The sequence below is a fragment of the Rhinopithecus bieti genome, unplaced genomic scaffold (assembly GCF_001698545.2).
Source record: "Rhinopithecus bieti isolate Rb0 unplaced genomic scaffold, ASM169854v2 scaffold_9237, whole genome shotgun sequence".
Classification (NCBI taxonomy): Eukaryota; Metazoa; Chordata; class Mammalia; order Primates; family Cercopithecidae; genus Rhinopithecus; species Rhinopithecus bieti.
Window position 1 is genome coordinate 2,036,431 of NW_016806263.1, and position 14,233 is coordinate 2,050,663.

Genomic DNA, 14,233 nt, shown 5'->3' on the forward strand with positions numbered 1-14,233 from the left:
GTCGTGTGTCCGTATGATGAAATATAATTCAGCAACCAAAGAAATGAAATTGAAATGTGGATACATGCTACAATATTTATGAATCTCAAAAATCATTATGCTAAGTGAAAGAGGTCAGGTGCAAATCACTACATATTGTATGATTCCATTTACATGCAATGTTCAGAAAAGACACACTTCCAGGAATAAAAACCAGATCAGTGTTTGCCTAGAGCTAGGGCTAGGAGTGGAAGCAAATAGGCACAAAGGAACTTTTTGGGGTGATAAAATATTCTAAAACTGGATTGTAGTGTGATATTGCACGTTTATATATCTGCCAAAAATTCCTTAAATTGTACACTAACAATGGGTGAATTTTATGGTATGTAAGTTATATTTCAGTAAGCCAAAGATATGGGTTGTCTTATTAGATGTGCAAAAGTGGATGTTGAGTATGTGGTTGCATATTTAGTCTGGAAGAAGTCCACGCTGGAGATAAAAATTTGGAACTGGTCAGTATATAGATTGAATTTAAAGTCTTGAGATGACAACAATAATCGAATATTGATAAAGATAAGAAAGCCAAGCACTGAGCCTAGGGTGCTCCAACATGGAGTCGTCGGGATGTGAATAAGAACATGCAAAGGAGAAAGAGGTACAGCCAGTGGGGCAGAAGGAAAACCAGGCAAGTGGAGTCCTGGAAGCCAAGTGCAAAAGCAGGAGAGAATGGTGAGCGCCATCAAATGCTGTGAAAGTCAAGTAACATAAAGAACTGACTATTGAATTTAGCAAATGTGTGAGTCATTGGTCACCTTGGCAAGGACATTTTCAATAAACGGGTGGGTGTGTGAGTTACACTGGAGTGATTTCAAGAGAAGACTGGAGACAAAAATGAGAAAAAATGAGTTTGAAAGAATTTTGCTCTAAAGAATTTTTGTTTTTTTGTTTGTTCGCTTTAAAGGAGGGTAGGGAATTAGGACTGAGTACAGAGTAATTGCGGCCTTGGCTTTCCTCATAACTAACAATAGGTAATATTTATTTATACGTATTAGTACTTTAATTTAGTCTTCCCAGTACTGTGTGAGGTAGTGAACGGCAGCGTTGGTGAACGTCTTGACATTTCCTACATTCTCCAGTGTGCATCCTTGGACTAGAATGTTCATCCCATTCTCCAGCTGGTAGGCACTAAGGTAACTCCCAAGGCCCGGCTCCTTCAGGCAGCTTCCCTCTTTGTCTCATGCTGTGCCTTATAACATTCTCCGCCACCCCAGGCCAGTCTCTCCAGGTCCTCATGACTATTAAAAAGTATACCTAAAATAAACACTTTATTTCCTTTCATTTACATCATATTTCACTGGATTCTGAACTTTCTTTTCCACCAATACTGACAAATTGGCTCCGAAATGATGGTTTAATCAGAGAAACTAACATGAATGAATGGAAAACAGATGGTAGTAATGAAGAAATTTATGTTCCTAAGAAACTACTTAATGTGTGATAGTTACTCCCTCAAGAGATGGTGCAAGATGAAATCATGGGGGAATGTGTGTACTTTTAAACTAGATGTTTATTTTATTTGGAACTATTCCACATTCAGTGAAATGCTTTCTTTATTTGGAATGTCATGACTATATATATGTTTGAAGAGCAGATTAGAAGCCAAGCTTTCACTGCATGGGTTTGTGGTGTGGTTCATTAGGGAGGTGGCGCCTCCAGACATGTGCCCGAAGCAGTATGTGAGGCCATAGGTTAGGGGTGCTGGTCTCTGCGTCTCTAAATGCAGCCTGACGTTGACAATACTTGGAGCCTTGTAGGACAGAGGGTCACAGGTTCAAGGTGAGGGTCTGGGCTGGTATCACTGAGGGGCAGCCCAGACTCATGAGAAGTTTGGGAAGTAAAAGGTCAAAGGAGTAATCAAACATGTGGATCCAGATGTTTGAGCAGACTTGGTTGAAAAGACACAATGGGCATGGTGGTAAGTAAGCACACCTAAAGCAGAGCAATGCCTAGAGGGAAAAGCAGAAAGGCCACTTGGAGATACTGTTCACTCAGAGTGCCATCTGCATGCCAGCACTATGCTAAGCAGAGCTGAAAGTCAGGCTCTGCCCTCAAGGACTGCTAGTTTGGTGAAGGAGGGCAGGAGGCGTACCAATGAAAAGATGCCTCTGGATACTCACTCAGGTGCAAGGGCCATGGGAGCAAAGAAAATATCTACTCAGCTTACTCTGGGGAATAGGGGATGTTTTCCAAAGGGGGTGACATGTATATATTGATTTTTGAGAGATGAATAGTTAGAATAAGACAAACAAATAAATGAAAACCCCAAACAGGAAACAGGCTGTTCTAGGGAGGCAGAGATAGGTAGATGGTCTACCTGAGTATCATTCTGTTTTTTAAAAAATGAAGCACAGTCAGATTATCGATCTGGTGAACACTCTAAATTTGCTTCATGCACCATGTTAAGATTCCTCTGTGGGTTTCTGGATTCACTGTTGACAGTGCTGGCTGGGTCATAGCATTGCCATTGTACCTTCCATGGGTAACTGTAAACCATCAGCTCCAAAGATCAAAGAGGGTTCAGTCTGAAGCTATGGAATGATGCTGGAGTGCAGCAATTAGGAATATAGGTTTGGATGTCAACATATTGGAGTTTGAATTTTGGCCTCACCACTTCTGGCTGTTGGTTTTCTCTGGACTTTAGTCTCCTAATAAATGAAACAATGCCTGACAGTAGGACTGTTCTGAGATTTAAATAACATAATGAATGTAAAGACCTTAGCACAATGCCTGCAAACTTTTTGCCTAACTCAGAACACGGTCTTAAGTTCTCAGAGTTCAAGATGTCAGATTCATCATCTGTTTGCCTGTCTGTCTGTTTATCACTGCTTCCATCCCCTACTCTGTGAGGGTAAAAGCCTCAGGTAAACCAGTAAGTGCTTAAAGAAGAAAAATAAAATTGAACCATACAAGTTTAAAAGTCCCATAGCTTTCTCAGCACCCATCTGTGAGCAAAAACTTTCTTGTTGTGGCTGAGGAGACTACTGAATCTGAGGCTCCACCTTGGAAACCTCACGTAAAGTAAGCAGTGTTTATAAGCTGGTCATGAGAAAGAGCTTCATGATCCATTTATAGAGTATTAATGTTAGCTCAGGTTACCAAGTCTTAACCTGCAGCATGCTTCCAAACATGCGACTGTCCCCTTAACATGTAAAAAAGGGGAGAGGAGTGCAAGAATGGGCTCAACATTTGAAAATCAGTAAATGTAATACACTGCATTAACAGAATGAAGGACAGAAAGTGCACGATCTTCCCAACTGATGCAGAAAAGGCGTTTGATAATGCTTTTTATAATTTAATGGCTTTTCATGATAAGAGCACTCCACAAACTAGGTATAGAAGGAAACTACCTCAATAAAATAAAGGCAATACAAAAAGCCCATCACTAACACAATTCTCAGTGGTGAAAAACTGAAAGCTGTTTCTGTAAGATCAGGAACAAGGCAAGAATGCCTGTTCTTACCACTTCTATTTAACAGAGTACTGAAAGTCTGAGAGCAATTAGGCAAGAAAAGGAAATGAAAGCCATCCAAATTGAGAAGGAAGAAATAATATTATCTTTGTTCATGGTGACATGATCTTGTATATAGAAATCCTAAAGATTCCACAAAAACATTGTTAGAACTAATAAAGAATTTAGAACTAATAAATAATTCAGCAAAGCTACAGGATATAAAATCAACACAGAAAAATCAGTTGCATTTGTATACATTAAAAATGAGCAATCCAAAAACAAAATCAAGAAAACAATTCCATTTACAATAATATAGAAAAGAATAAAATACTTAGGAATAAATCTAACCACGGAGACAAAGAACTTGTACATTCAAAACTATAAAAAATTGCTAAAAGAAATTAAAGAGGCTGGGCACGGTGGCTCAAGCTAGCACTTTGGGAGGCCGAGATGGGTGGATCACGAGGTCAGGAGATCGAGACCATCCTAGCTAACACAGTGAAACCCCGTCTCTACTAAAAAATACAAAAAAACACTAGCTGGGCGAGGTGGTGGGTGCCTGTAGTCCCAGCTACTCGGGAGGCTGAGGTAGGAGAATGGCGTAAACTCAGAGCTTGCAGTGAGCTGAGATCTGGCCACTGCACTCCAGCCTGGGTGACAGAGAATGGAGACTCAGTCTCCAAAAAATAAAAAAATAAAAATAAAAAATAAAGAAATTAAAGACACAAATAAATGTAAAGACATTCTGTGTTCATAGATTGGAAGACTTAATATTTTTAAAATGTCAGTACTACCCCCAAATTATCTACAGATTCAATGCAATCCCTATCAAAATCCCCATGGCTTTTTTTTTTTTTTCAGAAATAGAAAATTCATTCTAAAATTCTTATTCAGTATCAAAGGACCACAAAGAACTAAAACAAATTTGAAAAAGAAGAACAAAATTGGAGGTTTCACATTTTCTGGTTTCAAAACATATTACAAAGCGACAGTGATCAAAGCAGTTTGGTACTAGTAAAAGGCAGACATATAGACCAACGGAATAGAATTGAAACCCTGAAAATAAACCTTTGAGTAAATGGTCAAATGACCTTCAGCAAGAGTGTAAAGACCACTCAATGGGGAAAGAGCAGTCTTCAACAAAAGATCTTGGGAAAACTGGAAATGCACATGGAAAAAAAATGAAGTTTGTCCCTTACCTTATATCATATACAAAAATTAACTCAAAATGAATGAGAGATCTAAACATAATACCTAAAACTATACAACTTCTAGAAGAAAAAGGAAATTTTTATGACATTGAATTTGGCAATAGTTTCTTGGACGTGACACCCAAAGTACAGGCAATGAAAGCAAAAATAAACAAATGGGGCTATACCAAACTTAAAAACTTCTGTGCAAGTATCCCTCCCTTAGGAACAACAAATTGAACAATTATCTGTGCAAGAAAATAGCATTATAAGAACCAAAAAATCAGGTGAGTGATCACAGTATCTAGTATTAACATAATAACAAGGAAAGATGCATTGAGGAGGGTAGGAAGGGCAGTCTTGCATTGCCTGCACCACCCTTCCCCCAAGCCCAAGCAGCACAGCACAGAGAAAGAATCTATGTACTTGGAAGAGGAAGAGTGAAGTGAGTGTGGGACTTTGCATTGGAACTCAGTGCTGTGCTGACACAGTGTAACACAATACTGAGCAGAATTCTGCTGGCGCCCATGGAGGGAGCATTTAGATCAATCCTGGGCCAGAGGGGAATCCTCCCCTCTTCCCAGTAGGAAAAACCCGAGTCCTGACCAGCCTCATGACCTGCTGACTAAAATCGTCTACTTCTCTAAATAAATTGCAGTGGCAGTCAGGCTACAAAGACTGCAGTCCTTGGGTAAGCCCTGGTGCCATGCTGATCTCAGAGGGACTGGGTTTGGCATGCACCCAAGTGAAACATCAGCTTCAACAACTATGGGAGTGCTTCGTGACTCCTTCCTAAATCCAGGTAGTGCAGTGTGGAGAGAGACTCCTTCCACTTGGAAGAAGGAGAGGGAAGAGTACAGAGGACTTTGTCTTGCAATTCGGGTACCAGCTTAGCCACAGTAAAATAAAGCATGAGGCAGGTTCCTGAAGTCCTCGATTCCAGGGTTTTGCTCCTGAAAAGTGTTTCCAGACCCAGTTTGGGCCAGATGGGAATCTGCTGCTCTGGTGGGATATACCCAGTCCTGGCAGGATCTACTACCTGTTGACTAAAGTTGTCTTGGGCCTTGAATAAACAACAATGGCAGCCAGCCAGTAGTGGCTGTGGGTTGTGGGCAAGCCCAGTTCCATGCTAGCCTGAGAGCCTGTAGCATTCAGATGTGACCCAGCAAGTGTGATCAGCAAGGTGCCAGCTGTGGTGGCCACAAGAATTCCCACATTACCCTCCCCCAACTTTAGGTAGCCCAGTGCAGAGAAAGATTCCTGCTTTGGGGAAAGTGAGGGAAGAGAGCAAGAGACCTCACCTAGGAACCAAGGGAATTCTCTCTTATCTTCCCTAAGTTTATCAAAACTGTGTTCTAGAAATGTGCAAGAGTTGCAGTGTTATTGGACTTAGGGCTCCCCTAGTACTGAAACAGCTGCAGTGGCCTCAGGCTTAGATAACTACATTCAACCCCTTTGAGTTTTGGAAAGCCCTCTTAAAAAGGATGGCTACAAGCAAGCTCAGAATATGAAGATTGGAATAAATATCTAACTTTTTGATGCCCAGACATCCATGAGCAAGCATTAAGAACATCCAGGAAAACATGACCTCACCAAACAGACTAAATAAGGCACTGACCATTCCTGGAGTGATAGAGATATGTGCCCTCTCAGATAGAGAATTCAGAATAGTTGTCTGTAAGAACTTTGTCTTGCAATGGACCTTCAAGATAACATGGAGAAATTTAACAAAAGATTGAAATAATTTTAAAATCAAGCAAAATTCTAGAACTGAAGAATTCAACTGACAAACTGAAAAATGCATGAGTCTTTTGACAGCAAACTTGATCAAGTAGAAGAAGGAATTAGTATCAAAGACAGACTCTATGAAAATACACAGTCAGAGAAGAAAAATGAAAATAACAAAGAATGAGATATGCCTACAAGATGTAAAAACTAGCCCCAAAGGCAAAAGCTAAGAATTATTGACCATAAAGACGATGTAGAGAAAGAGCTCAGGGTAAAACATTTATTCAAAAAATAATAACAAGTTTTCAAACTTAGAGAAAGATATCAACATCCAGGTATGAGAATGTCAAAGAACACCAAAACATTCAACTCCCCTAAGACTACTGCGAGATCTATAAAAATCACACTCTCAAAAATCAAGGACAAAGAGAGGATCCTAAAAGCAACAAGAGAAAAGAAACAAGTAACATATAAAGTAGCTCTGATACATCTGGCAGCAGACTTCTCAGTGGAAACCTTATAGGTCATGAAGGAATGGGATGATATATTCCAAGTGCTAAAGAAAACAAAGAAACAAACAAAGAAACAAACAAAACTTCCAACTTAGAGTATTATATCCAGCAAAGTTATCCTTTAAACATAAAGGATAAATAAAGACTTTTCCAGGCAAGGAAAAGCCAAGGGATTCCATCATCCCCAGACCTATCTTACAAGAAATGCTAAAGGGAGTTCTTCAATCTAAAAGAGAAGAATGCTAATGAGCAACAAGAAATCTGAAGGTATAAAAGTCACATAAGCACACAGACAAATACAGAATACCCTAACACTGTAATTGTGGTGTTTAAATCACTCATATCTTTAGCCTGAAGACTAAAAGAAAACCTATCAAAAATAACTACAATTTGTTAAGAGATAGACAGTACAAAAATATGTAAGTAGAGACAACAAAAAATAAAAAAGCAGCGGGGAGACAGGGTTAAAATAGAGAGTTTTCAGTTTTGCTTCTTATTTTCTTTTCATTGTGATCAGAGTTAAGTTGTCATCGGCTTAAAACTGGTTATAAGATGTTATTTGCAAGCCTCATGGTAACCACAGAGCAAAACCTGTAACAAGTACAAAGAAAATAAACAGCAAAAAATTTTAACATACTACCAGAGAAAATCACTATACACTAAGAAAGACAGGAAGAAGACAGAAAGGAATAGAGGACTAACAAAACAACCAGAAAACAAATAAGAAAATGGCAGTAGTAAGTCCCTCCCTATGAATAATGATGTTGAATATAAATGGACTAAATTCTCCAATCAAAAGACTTAGATTGACTGGACGGATTAAAAAGATTAAAAAAGAAAAAAAAAACAAGAGCCAATTATATGCTACTATAAGAAATTCACTTCACCTGTAAAGATGCACACAGACTGAAAATAAAGGGGTGGAAAAAGTTATTCTATACAATGGAAATGTAAAAAGAGCAGGACTAGCTGTATGTATATCAGATAAAATAGATTTCAAGACAAAAACTGTAAAAAGAGACAAGATCATTATACAATGATAAAGGGGTCAATTCAGCAAGAGGATATAATACCTGTAAATACATATGCACCCAATACTGGGACACCCAGATATATAAAGCAAATATTATTAGAGCTAAATGCCAATGCAAAAGTCTCCCATTAATAATAGTTGAGAATCTTAATACCCCCTTTCAGCATTGGATAGATCATTTAGAGAGAAAATCAACAAACTAATATTGGACTTAATCTACAAATAAAACAAATGAAACTAACAGAGATTTAAAGAACATTTCATCCAACAGCTGCAGAACACACATTTTTCTCTTCAGCACATGGAATATGCTCAAGGAGAGACTATATCTCAGGCCACAAAACAAGTCTCAAAAAATTCAAAAAAGTTGAAATCATATCAGGTATCTTCTCTAACCACAATAAAATAAAACTATAAATCAATAACAAGATAAACTCTGAAAACTACACAAATTCATAAAAATTAAACAATATGCTCCAGAACAGCAATTGGGTTAATGATGACATTAAAAAAAAATTGACTGGAACAAATGATAATGGAAACACAACATACCAAAACCTATGGGGTCTAGCAGAAGCATTACCAGAAGGGAATTTTATAGCAATAAATACCTACGTAAAAAATATAGAAAGGTTTTAAATAAACGACATCACAATGCATCTTAAAGACACACAAAATCAAGAGCACATCAAAACTTGAAATTAGTAGAGGAAAAATAATAAAGATCAGAGCAGAAATAAATGAAAGTGAGACTTAATAAAAAGTAGAAAAGATCAATGAAATGAAAAGTTGTTTTTTGAAAAGCTACACAAAATCGGCAAAACTTTAGCCAGATTAAGAAAAAGAGAAGACCCACATAAATAAAATCAGAGACAAAAAAGGAGACATAACAACTGATACCACAGAAATTCAAAGGATCATTAGAAACTATTATGAGCAACTATATGCCAATACATTTCTTCTAGAAAGCTAGAAGAAATGCATACATTTCTAGACATATACAACTTACCAAGCTTGAAACATGAAGAAATATAAAATCTGAATAGACAAAAAACAAGTAATGAGATAGAAGCAGTAATAAAAAGTGTTTATCTTCAAAGAAAAGCCCAGGACCTGACGGCTACCCTGCTGAATTCAACCAACCATTTAAAGAAGAACTATTATGAATCCTACTCAAACTATTCCAAAAATCAGAGGAGGGAATACTTCCAAACTTAGGATACAAGGGCAGTATTATGGTGATACCAAAACCAGACAAAGACATAACATCAAAAAAACCCTACAAGCCAGTATCTCTGATGCACACTGATGCAAAAATCATCAACAAAATACTAGCAAACTGTATTCAACAATACATTAACAACATCATTCTTCATGATCAAGTAGGATTCATCTCAGGGATGCAAGGATAGTTCAATATATGCAAATCAATAAAGTAATACATCATACCAACAGAATGAAGGAAAAACGACAGAATCATTTCAATAGATGTGAAAAAATTTGCAAATAACTCCTCTGAAAGGGGACTAATATCCAGAATATACTAGGATCTCAAATATCTCAACAGATAAAACATAAATAATCTCATTAAAAATAGGCAAAAAACATTGATAGACATTTCTCAAAAGAAGACATACGAAAGGCCAACAGGTATATGCAAAAATGCTCAAATTCACTAATCATGAGGGATATGCAAATTAAACCACAATGAGATGTCTCACTCCAGTTAAAATGGCTTTCATCAAAAAGACAAAAAATGACAGATGGTGGCAAGGATGCAGAGAAATGGGAATGCTTGTATACTGTTAGTGAGAATGTAAATTTGTACAGCTGTTATGGAAAACAATATGAAGGTTTCTCAAAAAATTAAAAATAGAACTACCCTATGATCCAGAAATCCCACTGCTGGGTGTATATCCAAAAGAAAGGAAATCAGTATATCAAAGAGATATCTGAACTCCTGTTTTTATTGCAGCACTATTCACAACAGCTAAGATATTGGATCAACCTAAGTATCCATCAGTGGATAAATGGATAAAGAAAGCATGCTACATATACACAATGGAATATTATCCAGCCATAAAAAAGAATGAAATTTTGCAGTTTGCAGCAACATGGATGGAACTGGAAGACATTATGTTAGTGAAGAAAGCCAGGCACAGAAAGACAACTAGTACATGTTTTCATTCATATGTGGGAGCTAAAACAATTGATCTGATAGAGATAGTGAGTAGAATGATGATTACCAGAGGCAGGACCTGTCTTGAGCATTTGTTGTTATGCCCATGGCAGTTTTTCAACATATGTTTATCAAGCTCCAAATATTGCACTGGGGAATAAGCAATTAATACAGTAGACAAAGTCTGGCTCTCAGGGACCTTTCCTTCTAATGATCAAGATAGTCAGCTGATTGGAAAATGCCAGGAGGTGATGAGTGCTCTGAAAGAAAATAGAACCAGCTGAGAGGAAAGAGGACAGAGGTGGGAAAGGGACATTCTAGATAGAAGGTCAGGGAATCCCTCTCCACTCTCCACCTCTCCCCAACCACCAGATCCCTATATCCATACATTCATGTCCACTTGGATATTCAACAGCCATCTCAACTTTGCATGTCTATTCAATTTCTACCTTCAAACCTGCCCTTTCTGCCATCTTTTCTTTCTCTGAAACTCTATTGGGAAAATGGCAACTCCATTTTCCCAATAGCTCAAGTCAAAAACCATGGAGACAACCTTCCTGCTTTCATAATTCTTGTTCAATCAAGAAATATAACTGTCTGTCTCTAACCTTCTAAATACCCAGATTTCCCACACTCTTTTGTCCCCTTCCACTACCCACTAGTCCCATTCCTCAGTAACTCCCACCTGGATTTTTGCTGTTGGCCTCTACCTGGTCTCTGTGCTTCTGCCCTTGCTCCTTCTAAAGTCTACTCTCAGCACAGCAGCCTTCAGCCTTAAGTCTGATTATATCAGTCCTGGGCTTGAACCCTTCAATGACGCTCATCTAATTCGGATTAGAAGTCTAAGGGCCCACTAGGCTGGGTACAATTCCCCTCCTCCCTTCTGATTTTATTTTTTTCCTTTTCCTTGTTGTTCACTCTCCACCACCCTTGCCCCCTGGCTGTTGCTGAACATCCCAAGCACATTCCTGCCTTAAGACCACTCACTGCCTGGAACATTCTCCCCTTGGCGATCACTCATTTCCTTTCACAAATGCACTTCATCCTCTCACTCCCACTGCAGTCCTGCCAGCTTATTCTTTATCTTTCTCTTCGGCACTCCTCATACCTGCTATACTCTATGTTTATCTAGTTTACTTCATTTGTTTTTCTCTTTTTTCCTCTCATCCCTCCCACAACTGGAGTATAAATTCTGTGGCAGTGTTCACCCAATCTATTATTGTTCCTGTTTTACAAATAAGGAAACTAAAGTTTAGGGAGGTTGGAGAACTTGCCCAAGGGAGTGAGATAGGTAGAGACTGGTACCCACAGTTGTCTAAGTCGTCTCCCACGGTCTTAACTGGAACAGCTCAATTGCCTTTACAATCACAAGCTTAAGTAGAGAACTCTCTTTAAGTGGGAACCAAAGCCCAGGAATGCTCAGATGGTCATGAGGCATTCAGAGGCCAGTAAGGAGTCAATCAAAGTGGAGCACACTGGAAAAGACTGAAAAATACAACTGGAAGGGGCCCAATTGCATAAGGTCTTAGAGCCTGGAATAAATAAGAGAGTATGGATTTTATGTAATGTAATATAATAGATTTCTGAGTAGAAAAGTGAGATAAAGAAGAGTTTTAAAGAAAATTAATGTGGTAGTAAAATGTCCATACATTCTTTGACACTCTTTCTTTCAAAAGAAGGAGGCTGATTTCCTCCCCTTAAATGTGGGCTGGATTTAGGGACATGCTTCTAACAAGTATGTTGAAAGCACTGATAGGTGATTTCCACAACTGGGTCATAAAGCACATGGCGGCTTCTACCTTGCTCTCGACCCCCTCTATGTTTTCTGCACATACATCTGTGTGTTTCCAAGCCCTGAATCTGGAATCCTCCTCACCCTACAATTGCCCATGCAGACTCCTCCGTATGTGGAGGCTCCATTCTTCTGTCACCTCCCTTGCTACCCTTGCCTGCCTAGGGCAGTCCTGCGCTCTGCCGTTTCTCCCAGCCCTCGTCATTCCTTTTTACTTGTCTGTCTCCTGCTCTAATGCCACTGGTATAATACTTCCTCTGCTCTCTTGACTCTGTCTGCTGGCTTTGACTTCTCATTTCTGACAGATGCCTGGCTCCACAGGCTCCTTATCCACCATGTGCTCCACCCCTCATTTCTGGGGATGTTTTCTCTTAGTCTTGGTTCATCAGTGCTGCCAATTCATCAGGAGCTTCCAGCTCCACCCAGGGCTTCCCAGACACTGGCTGGTCATGGTGTGGCTCCAGGAGGCAGGTCTCAGCCTTCTGTCCATTCCATACCTCTCCATTCCCCAATTCAGAAATAGTGCCTTTTGTGGGGGAAGGGAATAATGGATAGATCATCTCCATGGTGACAGTGGACAGTATCTTCTTCATTTTAGAGATTAGAAAATAATCCACTTTTTATGTCACAGAGCCTTGACTGGTGGCCAGCTCTTCTGGCAGTTTTTCCCTTCATTTTAAAATAATTAAATATCCAATAGTTGTGCTAAGGACTGAATTGTGTTCCCCCTCCGAAAATTTGTATGTTGAAGCCTCCTCCCCCAGTATGACTGCATTTAGAGATAGACCCTGTAGGAGGTAATTAAGGTTGAATGAGATCATTAGTAAGGGGCCCTGATAGGATTAGGATTAGTGTCCTTATAAGAGGAGACACTAGAGCCTCCCCATCCCCCAATGCAGGCACACAGAAGAGGTCATGTGAGCACACAGGAAGATGGTGGCCACCAACTAGCCAGAAGGAAGGACCTCACTGGAAACCGGCCATGCTGGCACCCTGATTTCAGATGTCCAGCCTTCAGAACCATGAGAAAACAAATGTTGGGTGTTTAAGCCCCCCAGTCTATGGTATTTTGTTATGGCAGCCTGAAATGACAAGTTGTAATCCTTGGTAATAAACATTTTTGAGCATTTAGAAAAAGAAACAGCCATCTGAGATACATTTTCGTTCTGTTTTATTAATTCATAACAGCTCTCATTGTATCACTGCTCTTAGATTAGAACCACATTTTTCCAATCTAAGAGTCAACTTGCTTCCAAAGTCCTCTAGTTTCCAACAGTTACTTATTTCCCAACTTTGCCATAGGGAAAACAGCCTAACAATTATGTAACAATTAAAAAGTGTAACTACTTTTCCTCTTGTCTGATCCACTTTTCAAGAAAAGCAATGCCTGAAGGGTGGTCATTTTCCCTACAATGAGCAGGTAATTCATGATGTTCATTGTACTGGGGAAGAAGAAGAGGCGTGTATAGGGGGAGAAGTGTAGGTGTTCTCAATGGTAGGGTCACCAGCAGCCTCAGAAACCTCCCTCATTTCTTCCAAACATCTGATTCAAGCCTCACTACGTTAACACATACGTCTTCCCTAACAATTCCATCTTCCTTTGAGTTTCGGCATATTTAATTTCTATTCTAATCAACACTCCCTAACTTATGTACTGTTAGTCCATTTTGCATTGCTCTAAAGGAATATCTGAGACTGGGTAATTTATAAAGAAAAGAGGTTTATTTTGGCTCACTTTTCTGCAGACTGTACAATAAGCATGGTGCCAGCATCTGCCTCTGGTGAGGCCTCAGGAAGCTTTCACTTATGTCAGAAGGGGAAGGGGAGGCAGGTGTGTCGCACGGTGAGAAAGGAAGCAAGAGAGAGGAGAGGAGATTCCAGCTCTTTTTTGTTTGTTTGTTTTCTGAGATAGAGTCTTGCTGTGTTGCCCAGGCTGGAGTGCAGTGGCCCGATCTCAGCTCACTGCAACCTCTGCCTCCCAGGTTCAAGCAATTCTCATGCCTCAGCCTCCCAAGTAGCTGGGATTACAGGCATGTGCCACCACACCTGGCTAATTTTTTTGTATTTTTAGTAGACATGGGGTTTCTCCATGTTGGTCAGGCTTGTCTTGAACTCCCAACCTCAGGTGATTCACCCGTCTCAGCCTTCCAAAGTGCTGGGATTATAGACGTGAGCCACTGTGCGTGGCCTGCCCAGGCTCTTTTTAACAACCAGCTCTCCAATGAGCGAACAGAGCAAGAACTCACTCATTACTAGAGGATAACACCAAGCCATTAATGAGTTGTGCCCTCATGACCCAAACACTTCCC

The 14,233-nt window shown here is 39.5% G+C and overlaps 1 protein-coding gene across 2 annotated transcripts in view; it reads right to left on the reverse strand.

The window, feature by feature from the left end:
* The window catches only part of CC2D2A (coiled-coil and C2 domain containing 2A), a 135,384-nt gene that overhangs the window by 109,641 nt on the left and 11,510 nt on the right, over positions 1 to 14,233 (reverse strand). The window lies entirely within an intron of this gene.